Raw genomic sequence first — 12,406 nt, 5'->3', positions numbered from 1 at the left:
TTGGAATGAAGGCATGTAGGTAAGGAAATGGGGGTGGGGGAAGGGGGAGGTAAGTTAAAGACGCAGTAGAGGTAGGTTGGGAAAGTTTAGGGAGAGGATGGATGATGGATACGAGGTAGGTAGGTAAGTAGGTAGGTTGGTAACCGTAGGCTGGCAGGTAGTCAGGTAGGTAGACATAGGTAGGTGGGTATGTAGCTGGCTGGCAAGTAGGTAGGTTGGAGGGAGGAAGAGAATATGTTACAGAAACATGGACCCAGTAAAAAAAATAAATAAATATAAAAAAATAAAGGAAGCTTAACCTTTCAGATACAAGGGATCTCCTCCAAGCTCAGTGAAATAGTTGGACGTTTGGAAGAGAAAGATATATTTTATGTAAAATGTTTTTGTTGAAATAGATAAAATGAAAGAGAAAAAGAAATTATGAAAAGAAGAATTAGAAACGGAATCAGGAGTGAAACTATGCATGGAAAATATAAAAGGAAGGATGCTAATAGGAGGAAATGGAAGGTTAAAATTTAGAAAGGAAATCAAAATGCAGAAATCAGGAAACAGAAGTTATGAAGATCAATGAAGATCAACTGGTAAAGATGAAATGTAATATCTGTGTAAAAGGGGAAGAAGCCAGGAATGAAAAAAAATGAGATAAACTAGAGGAATATGGTAAAATAAAATGACAATAAAAAGTTGGAAATTTAAATAGTTAGGAAATATGGGGGAGAAGAAAAGTGAATGTGAGGCAAGAAAGCAATGGGAACGGAAAAAGGACACAGAACTCATAATAAAAATGAATAAATTCAGGTACAAGGTAATTTTTAAAACTTGAAATTAAAAAAAAAAAAGAAAGTTGAAGAAAAAAAAAGAGGTAAATACATGGGAGAAGCAAAAACAAATATTTGGAAAGGATAGAGGAAACAAAACCAGTGATAAAAAAAAAAGCATTCAACAAATAAAACATATTAAAAAAAAGCATGAAACATAAATACAAAAGATTAAAAAGAAAAGCGAGGGAAACAAGAACACGAAAAGTAATACTAAGGACTAAGAGAGAGAGAGAGAGAGAGAGAGAGAGAGAGAGAGAGCACCAACAAGGCAAAAAAAAAAAAAACGCCGTGGAAAATTAAGGAAACTTAATGCATTGAGCAGGAAATTGAAATGGAGATGGGATAAAAAATAAGAAAAGAAATAATAGCAGAGAAAAATACTGAGACTGAGAGAAAAGGAAGTGAAGAGGAAGAGAAAGAAAGATGAAAAATCAAACAGAGGAAATAAGATAATCGTGGTGAATTGATCAGCTTCTTAATTTCTGTAATGTGTTGGCTATTTTTTGTTCATGCTGTCTCAAGGAGAATTTATTTCAGAGTGGTAGAGGTCTTTTTGCAGTAGAGAGATTAAGTAGGGATTTATTTAGCTTCTCCGTTTCACTAATAAATAAATAAATTGATCAATAAAAGTCCCCTGAAGATAGCACGATCAGTAACTGAATGGATGGATGAATGAATGAATAAATAGATGGATAGATAGATAGATAGGTCTTTCCACAAGTAAAGTAATAGGCCATCAAAATGAATGGTTTAATAGATAGACTGACAGACAGATAGATTGATATTGATAGATAGATCGATGAAATACAGGTAGGCCATCGAAGTGAATTATTTAACTCCTTTTCAATGACTGATTTTTTTAAGCTTAATAAAATTGTCTATAGGTAAAAAGAGTATAATGAAATCGGTGTCATCAGAATGAAGGGGTGAAAGCAGCATCATATCCCCGGCGTCATGGGAGAGGGAATTACGTTTGGTGTTCCTTTCTCCATTGATTCATGTCCCTAACGAGATGAAGGAGCCTGGCACTGTGTCTCACATCCCTTGTGAGCAGTGGATGATGTTGGAGGTAGTGATGATGATGATGATGATGGAGGGGGTGGTATTGAGGGTAATGGTGATGATGATGATGAAGATGGTGATGGCGATAATAATAATAATAATAATAATAATAATAATAATAATAATAATTGATGATATTGATGAAGGTAGACCACATACTGGCATGGGAAAAATGACTATGTAAAAACTCTCTCTCTCTCTCTCTCTCTCTCTTGGTCCAGGACAGATAATAAAAAGAATTATTCATGACAACAACTCAAAGGTCAATCTGTTTTTCCACAATGACAGCCTAAGTTCTTTGTAATCGTATTTTATATTATGAGTTTTTGTCTCCATTTTTTTTTTTTTTTTTTTGACTGGGAATAGAGGGTAGGGTGGTGAAAATGGTGATGGTGATTGCGGTGGTCGTGGTGGTGGTTGTGGTGGTGATGATGGATGTGGTTGTGGTGGTGGTGGTGGTGGTGGTGGTGGTGGTGGTGATGGTTGTGATGATGGTTGTGATGATGGTGGTGGTGATGAAAATTGTGAGAGCGATGAGGACTATGACAGTGATGGTGGTGATGGTGGGGTGATGACGGTGATGGTGGTGATGGTGGGGTGATGACGGTGATGGTGGTGATGGTGGGGTGATGACGGTGATGGTGGTGATGGTGGGGTGATGACGGTGATGGTGGTGATGGTGGGGTGATGACGGTGATGGTGGTGATGGTGGGGTGATGACGGTGATGGTTATGAAAGTGATGACAGCGATGATGATGACAATGGCGACGACCTAGGAATTGATGCTGGTGATGGTGACGATAACGATAACGATAAAGATAAGAAAAATGATCTAACAAAACACTGAAATGGTGTATACGTGTGACCTTTTCCCTGAGAGGATAATCGCTTCTCCGTATACGTTATCGGTAAAAATCTATAATCCCACGCCCTTGAAACTGGAGCCGAGCGATATTCTAACTTTATTCTTTTAGTCTAAGCCTCTGTGGGCCCTGTCGGTCTGTCTTCCGCTAATGATTTTCGGACGCGAGGTGTTTCACTCCCGTAGACTTTGGCGGCGTTTGATAAGTCATTTCCACACCGCCCAAAATGACCTGCATCACGCCACTCCACTCCACTCCACACCACACCACACCACACCACAGTAAAAAAAAAATTCGAATGAGCTGACGTTAGGGTACCTCCATCCCTTCACAACGATAACATGCCTTCTCTTTTATTCCTCCTGCGGCCAAGCGATTTTTATTCAACTTTGGAATAGTCTCTCGTAGTGAAAGAAATTAATGAACCTTTACGTATAGAACCTCCAGTGTGAAAAATTGTCTCCTGGGTAAAAAAAAAAAAAAAAAAATGGAGGTAGGAAAAGATTTATGAGGGCCCCATCAAACCCCTCCAGTTCGGAAAATCCCTCCCTAGCTGAAGGAAATCGTCTGGAAATAGCAAAAATAAAATAGTAAGTTTTGGGGAGCGAAGAGATTAACAAATTACGTGCATACCACGTTGAGTACACCGCTTCCCGTCCGATCAGCTAAGTTAAGCAACGTTGGGTCTGGTTAGTACCTGGATGGGTGACCGCCTGGGAACACCAGATGCTGTTGGCATCCCTACGTGTCAAGTGGGGTTGGTGGAGGATTAGTGCCCCTCCCTGTAAAACAGTTAACTCTAAGCCCTTGGCCACCCCATTTGGGATACATGGTGTCTGGCTATGAATGAATGAACGTGCTAGAATGTAATGTACAGTTGGCCACACATATACCTGGGACTGTGTGTGTGTGTGTGTGTTACTTGGGCCCGCATTCTCATTGGGTAAGGAGGTTCCGTGACTCCTCTTTCTTGGCGATTTATGTTTGGATATGGCTGGTTAGTATCCTTTTGTACAATATTTATGCAGAGTATGGTGCTATTAGCAGGATTAATGTAACACAGAATAGGACAGTAAAGTGTAATAAGCAAAATAAATCGCTTAGGAAAAGGTGTTACGGAGCTTCCTCTGCCACCAAGATTACGGGCCATTAAAACAGAACAAATAAGGTGTTTCTTATTTCATCGCCGTTTCAAAATGTTTCGATGAGTGAAAGTATAGATTTTTATTATTATTATTATTATTATTATTATTATTATTTTATGACATGGTTTGTGGGGTTCAGTATCAAGTAGCACTCGTACATATGTCTTAAAAACCCTAGCTTTCCCACTTTCTGTAATATTACAAATTCTCTCTCTCTCTCTCTCTCTCTCTCTCTCTCTCTCTCACACACACACACACACACACACACACACACACACACACACACACACACAAATTTAGTCAACCCTTTCCCAAACTTTATACATACAGAGTAAGTAAAAAAGTGAGAGAGAGAGAGAGAGAGAGAGAGAGAGAGAGAGAGAGAGAGAGAGAGAGAGAGAGAGGTTGATACAGATGGGAGGGAAGAGGGAGAGAGATAGCAGAAGTTAGAAACAGGAGGGAGAGGATAGGAGCGGCTTGGAAAATTGAAAAGGGGAAGGGAATGCTCGCGCGCGTGTGCGTACGTGCGTGTGTGTGTGTGTGTGTGTGTGTGTGTGTGTGTGTGTGTGTGTGTGTGTGTGTGTGTGTGAGAGAGAGAGAGAGAGAGAGTGGAGTGTTATCTTTTTTTTTTTCCTAAAGCGAAGCAACTTGTCACGTTTTTGTTATTTCATTGCTGCTGATATTGGTTTACTATTCGCGTCTTACTCTAACTTGGCCCAAAATTGCCATCTCTTCGTCGTGAATATTGGTTTTCCACACTAGATTAACACCAGAATATGATGCTAGTCACGAAGAAGTGCCATGGAAGGGACGTAGAGCCGTAGTAGTGTCTGATTCTGCGAGAGAGCTGCGTGAAAGGAATGTAATAATTTTCAACTATTTCATTTGCTAAGCTGGTAGAAGTAGGACAGGTAATGTGGGAGGTTTTTTAACTGTGTAGCTGTGGGTTCGATCCTGGCTTTGCTGGATAGAGGAAGGTCATAACAACACCCTCGCTTTCCATCACACTGCATGATAGATTACTGAAGGGTTTATTTTCCCTATTCCAACCATTCATTGTTTCTCTCTCTCTCTCTCTCCCTGTAACTTTCAAAGTCCTTATCGACATCATTGTACCCAAAGAATTCCATGTGAACCCTCCACGCACTTCTTCATACACTTTTTCTCCTTTGATGCACGTCCCTGATATTATTTCTTCAGTTTCTCTCATATTTTCCTTCACATATTACAGTCTTTGTTCAGTTTCTTTTTTGTTAGGATTTTTTTCCTTTTTTTTTCAACGTTTTTTGAATCTTTACCTCTGTATTGATATATTTTTGTCTGTCATGTTTTTTCCTAGTATTGCCCTTTCTAATTTTCCTCGGAATTGTTTTGCTTGATTTCTATTCTGTTTTTTTTTTTTGTAAGTTCATTTGCCAATATTTTGCATTATTTTTTTCCATTACGTTCCATGTTATAATCTTCTGGGGCTGCATCTCTTATGAATCCATTTTTTAATACTCATGCAATACACATAAACAGTATTTCTTCTGTATCGTCTCCAGCATCCCATTTGCTCTCATAATTTATCCTATTGTGTCCTCTCCCTCCCATTTCTCCCCACCATGATTTATCCCCAAGTCTCTTCTCCCCCATGCCCCATATATCTCCCCTCCCTTCCATGATTTATTTAGTCTCCTCTCCCCCTCTCCTATATCTCTCCCATTTTCTCCCTCCCATGAATTATCCTTTTGTCTCCTCTTCCCCTATATCTCTCCCATTGTCTCCTACCATGATAATATATCCTCCAGTCTGCTCTTCCTCCCATACCTCTCCCATTATCTTCCGTAATTAAACTCTTCGTCTGTCTCCTCCCATACTTCTCCCTTCCATGATATATCTCCCAGTCTCCTCTCCCTCCCATATTTCTCCCATTATCACCTACCATGATTTAGCCCCCCAGTCTCCTCTCTCTCCCATTTTTCTCCCATTTTCCCTCTGGTTCTATCGTACCCATGGCGCCGGTAAGCTCTCGTTCCTAGTCCTGTTTTCATGGTAATTTATGGCTCCATGGTCTTTCCCCTTGCACCAGTGTTAGAGAGAGAGAGAGAGAGAGAGAGAGAGAGAGAGAGAGTTAAAGTCGGTAGTGTTAAGTCGTGTGTGTGTGTGTGTGTGTGTGTGTGTGTGTGTGTGTGTGTGTGTGTGTGTGTGTGTGTGTGTGTGTGTGTGTGTGTGTGTGTGTGTGTGTGTGCCGGAAATTCTGAGTGAGGCCCAATTTACAGTGCTTTATCGCAATCATGGCCGGACATGCCGAGGGTTAAGGTTGGGTGGTAGGGAGTGTTTTTGCGGTGAGAGAGAGAGAGAGAGAGAGAGAGAGAGAGAGAGAGAGAGAGAGAGAGAGAGAGAGGTTTGAGAGTAGTGTGCCAGAGAGGGGGGAGAAAGTGAGTGGTTGGGAGAGAGAAAGGAGGGAGAGAGATTGCGGAGAGTACGTACCTGCGTGTGTGTATTGTAATATTTCATTTTTAGTCATATACGTGTAGGTAAAATTTATGACAACGTTCACATACATTTTTCAACTTTTTTCAGTACTCTGGGAACATGTGTAAATTCTCTCTCTCTCTCTCTCTCTCTCTCTCTCTCTCTCTCTCTCTCTCTCACTTTGTCTATGGTCAGTATCTCTTTTTAATCACGCCAGCAATATCCTAAAAATATCCTGTCTCACTCTACCATCACCCACCTCACTAACCTCTGCCATTCCCCTGCCGTTCACCATACCATCATCCCACTATGCCACACACCCCCTACCTTCCCTTTGCTCCCTTCTTACCTTCCCTATCCCTTTCCTTCCCCTCACCATGCCCCTATCCAACCCCCTCCCTTTGGCATCACGGCTACACTTCATTTCATCCTACAGTCCATCACAGCAGCTCTCCATTATAACAATCCCTCTATATATATTCCATTACCTCCCCCTTTTTTCCTCATTTTGGTGACCATACTTTTTTTTTATTCATCACTCACTGTCCCACCCACACACGTTCCCAATTGTTTCATTCACGACGTCATTAATATAATTTATCCACTTTTTTCATATCATCATTTTTTATTTTACTCATCACTCCTTCAGTTTTGGTTCATACAGTCTCTTTGCCTTACTGTACAAGCATCTCAAAATAAATGAATCCCTCTCTCTCTCTCTCTCTCTCTCTCTCTCTCTTGAAGGGAATTACTTTGCAGGTTTGTAGTGTTTGGTTCCTCCTCCTTTGCATCAAAAAATGAAAGGTTGAATCGTCTTTCATTCACTCTATGCCATCTTTATTTTATCCATACCGCCGTCATCCCTCCAACTTTACACCATCCTTTCTCTCATCGTTTATAAAATTCCTAATCTTTTATTACATCGCCATAAAATCATTCAATACTGGCCTCTTATTTTATCCCTCCACATCACATCCTATTCCTATCCACACCTGGCTCCTTTCAGCTTCAAGTCATCCATGTTCCTTCATCCATATCCATTCACTTATAACCTAGTTGTATTTTATTCATCCACTTCATCCGCTTCTTTATTACATCCATATCCCATCCACATCCTTTCGCCCCCTCCTATATTAAGGCATCCACCCTCCCACCATCCACAATCTACCCACACTTCACCCAGGTCCTCCACTGCTACATCACACTTAACACTTCACCTGCCTCCACTTACACCTCACAAATTCTCCCATAATTCCCCGGCACCTCCTCCACCAGGTGCGCCATTACCTCACCGCATTACCACCCCACCTTGCTGCTACGGCCTCATTTGTTACCCCCCCTCCAGCACGACCCCCCTCCAACATGACCTCCCCCTCCATTACAGGTCCCCCCTACTGTTTCATCATTTCTACACCCCATTTAGGTCCCCCCTTCAAGTCCCCTCCTCCACTGTTTCATCATTACACCCCGGTTTTGATCCCACGCCACACTTATTTTATCTTGCCCTTCTTCCTCACTTCTTATCCTTGTCTCTATCCATCCCTGACCCCGAGCCACACCTGACACCGGTCCCTCAGTTTCATTAGTTTTTACGCCCCATTTAGGTCATAGTCCTCCACAATCAACACCCGTCCTTGAACCATCTGTCCCTTTCTCCACCTCTGTGCTCATTCCATCCCCTCTTACTTCAGACCTCATGCAGCCCCACTGTCTCATTAGTTATAGCTTTTCATACCTCCTTTTTCGTCCACATTTCCTAGTATTCATTCAGCTCGACCATAAACCACATCGGGAAGCCCACTCTCTTCCATCACATTACGCCTCAGGAAGCTGTCAGTCTCATACCTGTCGTATTTTTCCCTCCCCTCTCCTCCCTTCCTTACGTCTATCCTTTCCACAGTCCCCGGTGTCCATCCACTTAGACTCCCACCCATTCCCACCTATCCACCATACTTGTCCCCATCCTAAGTCCCTTCTAAATTAACCATCCCAACCCCACCAGGTCTCCCCATAATTCTCCCTTCTTCATCCCATCCAGCACCCAGCTTCCCTTATATTTCAACCCTCCCAGATCTCCTTAGCGTTCTCCAAGTCCCCATTACCCATTAAATTTATCTCCTCCTCCAGCCCGCCCTCACCCATTTCATTATTACTCATTATTCCTTTACTACAGTACCCTCACCTAGCACCCATTACCCCTTTTATTACAGCCCTCTCTGTTTCCCATAACCTCCTTACCCATCTCCAATACCATTTAGATTTTATGTCCCCTCACCCCCCCACCCATCGCACTACTTCAACGGGTCATCCATTACTCCTTCGCTTCGACACGACATATACCACCCAGTCCCCATTACATGACACCCTCCATTTCTTTCCCACCCCCTACGCCCTCCCAATCTCCCAAGTACTCCAGTTAGGTCCACCTCCCTTTATCTCTGACAATTCCTTCCCCCCTATCCCGTCTCTTCAGTCTCACCAGATTACCCAATATTCCTTTTCCCTTCGACACCCCATCCAACACCCATTGCCCATTAAATTAGAGCCCCATTATCCTCACACCCCTCTTCCCTCCCAGCCCCTTTAGTACCCCTTATATCCCCTCCCCACCCTGCCAACATCTCATTCCATTATTTCTGTCTCACCAGGTCACCCATTACTCCCTGCCTTTGACACCCCATCCACTACCCAGAACCCATCAGATTACACCCCCACCCCTCTCCCCTCCCCTAGTATTCATTTCATTATTTCTGCCGTAGCAAGACACCCATTTTTCTCTCGCTCTGACACCATCCACTACCCACAACCCATTAGATTACAGTTCCTGCATTTCCCCTCCCCCGTACCTCTGACAGCCTTTCCCTTTGACCCACTACAGACCCTCCCCTTAATTACCCTTACAAGTCCCCCAACCCCTTTCACCCACACCTGACCCCTTACACATCCACGGGTTTTCATTTTGCAGGTGATATTGAGGCGTGGCCAGATAAATGTTGGTGTGAAATATCATGACAGGGTGATGAGGACAGGTGATGGCCCGACCAGGTATCACACACCGACCACGCACATACATATACGCGTATATGCTGGTACCACGCACATACATACACATATACGCACGTATTCACGCACATGCACACACACACGCTAACACTCATGTACACGGAAATGGGGGTTGCATGTCATGGCCCACATGGGTAGGCAACTACATTCATTCGCGCGCGCACGCACGCACGCACACACACACACACACACACACACACACACACACACACACACACACACACACACACACACACACACACACACACACACACACACACACACACACACACACACACACACACACACACACAAACTACAGCTAATTCACAAGTAATGTCGTGGAAGTGATAGAATGAACAAACGCTAAAGAGAGAGAGAGAGAGAGAGAGAGAGAGAGAGAGAGAGAGAGAGAGAGAGAGAGAGAGAGAACTGCGTTGTGAGAGTTTGATGAATAGATAAAACCAGTTGAGCAAATGGGTGGAGAGAAAAGAAAGAGCAAAGTAGATAAAAGGAAAATAAAGAGAGGAAAAAAACTCAAGTCTAAAGTTATATTGGCCTGGGAGTAAACTGACCTTTTTACGACCTTTGACCTCTGAAGGTAACGTGACCATCTTTGTCTCTCTGGTGTTCGTGTATTCCAGGGCAAACATGTCACTTGGAATATTTCTGTGCCTCCTATCTTGCATTTCCTGGCACTCACTCTGACTGATGTTACTGGCAGTGTTTATAGATTACAGTGTGGTGGTTTTGAGTACATGTATATATTGTTGTCGTGAGTAGCAACGATGGTAATGGTAGTGGTAGTAATAGTGTGAGAATAGTATGATAGTGCAGTTTTTTTTAGATGAAGTGTATATGCTAAAATGTAGTAGTCGTAGCAGTAGTTGTAGTAATTGCAACCCCAAGTTCATCTGAATGTGAACCCAATGGACTGCAGGCTGACGGTACCCTTCTGCAGTCATCTGTCATCGTTCTGGGGGACATATTAAACAGATTTCCTTCCGCTCTACATCTCTTAACACACCTCTCCCTCTTACCACATACTCTTTCACCCATTCCTTCACACCTCTACAATTCTTTTTATCTCCCCTTCTTCCCAACTCCATTTACCTCTCCGCCACCCCTCTTTCTTCTTACTTAACTCGTATCTCCTCCCCATGTTTTACTAACCTAATCCTCCATTTTTGTATCTAAATCCCTGTCTCCTGACCCATTCTCCTCCCTTGTCGCCCACTCCTTCATACCTACGCACCCCCCCCCAGTCATGCCTTCCTACCCATACCCCAACCAACCTCCTCCTTTCCTCCCACCCCATGCCCATCAACACCCCTTTTTTCTTCCCACTTATCTCAATTACACCTCCACACTTCTCATCTTCCCCTCGTCTACTTCATCCCTCACTCACCAGCACCCCTCCCCATCTCCAGCTCCTTCCTATAGCCTTTCCATCTCCCTCTTTCATCCTTCTGCCTCTTCCCTCTTCCTCCTTTCCAGTTTCCCTTGCCCCCTTCCTCTTATCCATTTTGCATCTTCCCCTTCCTCCATTCCATTTCTCTTCCTCCCTTCCTGCCTCCTACTCTTCCATTTTACTCTGTTCCATCCCTCTTCCTCCCCACCCAACACCCTCCATCCCCCTTTCTCCCCACGTCTGCCCATCTCCCCCACCCAGCACCCTCCATCCCTCTTTCTCGCCACGTCTGCCTATCTCCCCCTCCCAACACCTTTCATCCCTCATCCTCCCCACCTCAGCCCATCTCCCCCACCCAACACCCCATCCCCAAGGCGCAGCAAGGCAGTGTAATGAGAGAATCACACCTTAAGCCCGACAGTCCCTATTTTTTACATCAGTCGAGTTATCTGGAGCGACACGGACGAGAGGTCTCACGTCTCCCTGTCTTGCATTAATTAGCGTCATCATCAAAGCGTTAATGAGTGCTGCAGGTTCTCATCTAGACTTTAATTGCTTTTAATTACACCCCCAGCATGCTTGTGCCCCGTGATAGCCTGCGGTGATAGGATGAAATGTCAAACGAGTTATTAAATGTTGGTGCTGGGGGGGAGCGAGTGCTATTTCCTGCAGTTTCCCCCTGCATAATAAGTTTCAATGTATTTTTGCATATTTTGAGTTTTGTTTCTCGATAGTTTAACATTTTATTTTTCATTTATAAGATGAAAAAATATGGCTGTTCTGCCGTGTTCCTTACTAAGACTCGTGTTACGTCAAATATTTTAATTTTCTTAACTTGTTTTCCAAGCACAATTATTTCTGTCCCCTCCCGAGTCGTATGGGGAAAAAAGATAATTAGATAGGCAGACTGGATGATAAGTAGAAAGATAGATAAAGTGCTTGACAAATAACAGGTGCGTAATTTCAGGTGTTTTTATCTTCCTAAATATTTTCCCAAGCGTAATTACTTCTTCCCGTACAAGTTATATGGAGTAATTAAGAGATAAGTTAGAAAGACGGGTCAGTAGAGAGACAGGTAAAATAATATACAAAAGACATATACGTAATAATGCAGTCCATTCCACTCCTTATTTCCATGGCCCTGACCTGATTTAACCCATTTCAGGCTAATCCACTTTACTCCCTCGCCTCTTTCCACCTTAATTCTTCTTTATTGGTGAACCTTATTATGTATCAGTCTTCTGTTTTTTTTATGAAGTCATTTCTACAGCCTTTATTCAATAATTCATTTCTTTATTCCCTTATCAGTAGACGTCTAAGTCATTCATTCTTATCCGTCTCCCTGTTAATGTGTTTCTTATCATCTGTTCCTTTATCTGTCTCTTATCAGTCCACGGTTTGTATGGCTTGTATTATTGTCAGTTAAGGAAGCTCCCTAGCACCTTTTCCCAAGCGATTTATTTTCGGATATGGCCGGTTAATATAACTTTGCACGTTATCTATGAGAAATATGGGGATGTTAGAATGAGTTGTGTAATACGGGGAGGGACACACACACACACACACACACACACACACACACACACACACACACACACACACACA

The 12,406-nt window shown here is 43.0% G+C and overlaps 1 protein-coding gene and 1 pseudogene across 1 annotated transcript in view; one reads left to right on the top strand and one right to left on the bottom strand.

The window, feature by feature from the left end:
- LOC145404634 (protein turtle-like) overlaps window positions 1-12,406 on the bottom strand; it is a 475,758-nt gene that overhangs the window by 247,302 nt on the left and 216,050 nt on the right. The gene's annotated exons all lie outside the window — the stretch shown is intronic.
- Window positions 3,366-3,484, top strand: LOC145404806 (5S ribosomal RNA; annotated as a pseudogene).

The sequence above is a fragment of the Coenobita brevimanus genome, chromosome 64 (assembly GCF_032717465.1).
Source record: "Coenobita brevimanus isolate Jiangsu-jjx chromosome 64, ASM3271746v2, whole genome shotgun sequence".
Classification (NCBI taxonomy): domain Eukaryota; kingdom Metazoa; phylum Arthropoda; class Malacostraca; order Decapoda; family Coenobitidae; genus Coenobita; species Coenobita brevimanus.
Note: the sequence above shows the minus strand (reverse complement) of the source record. Positions and strands in the feature narration are given on the sequence as shown.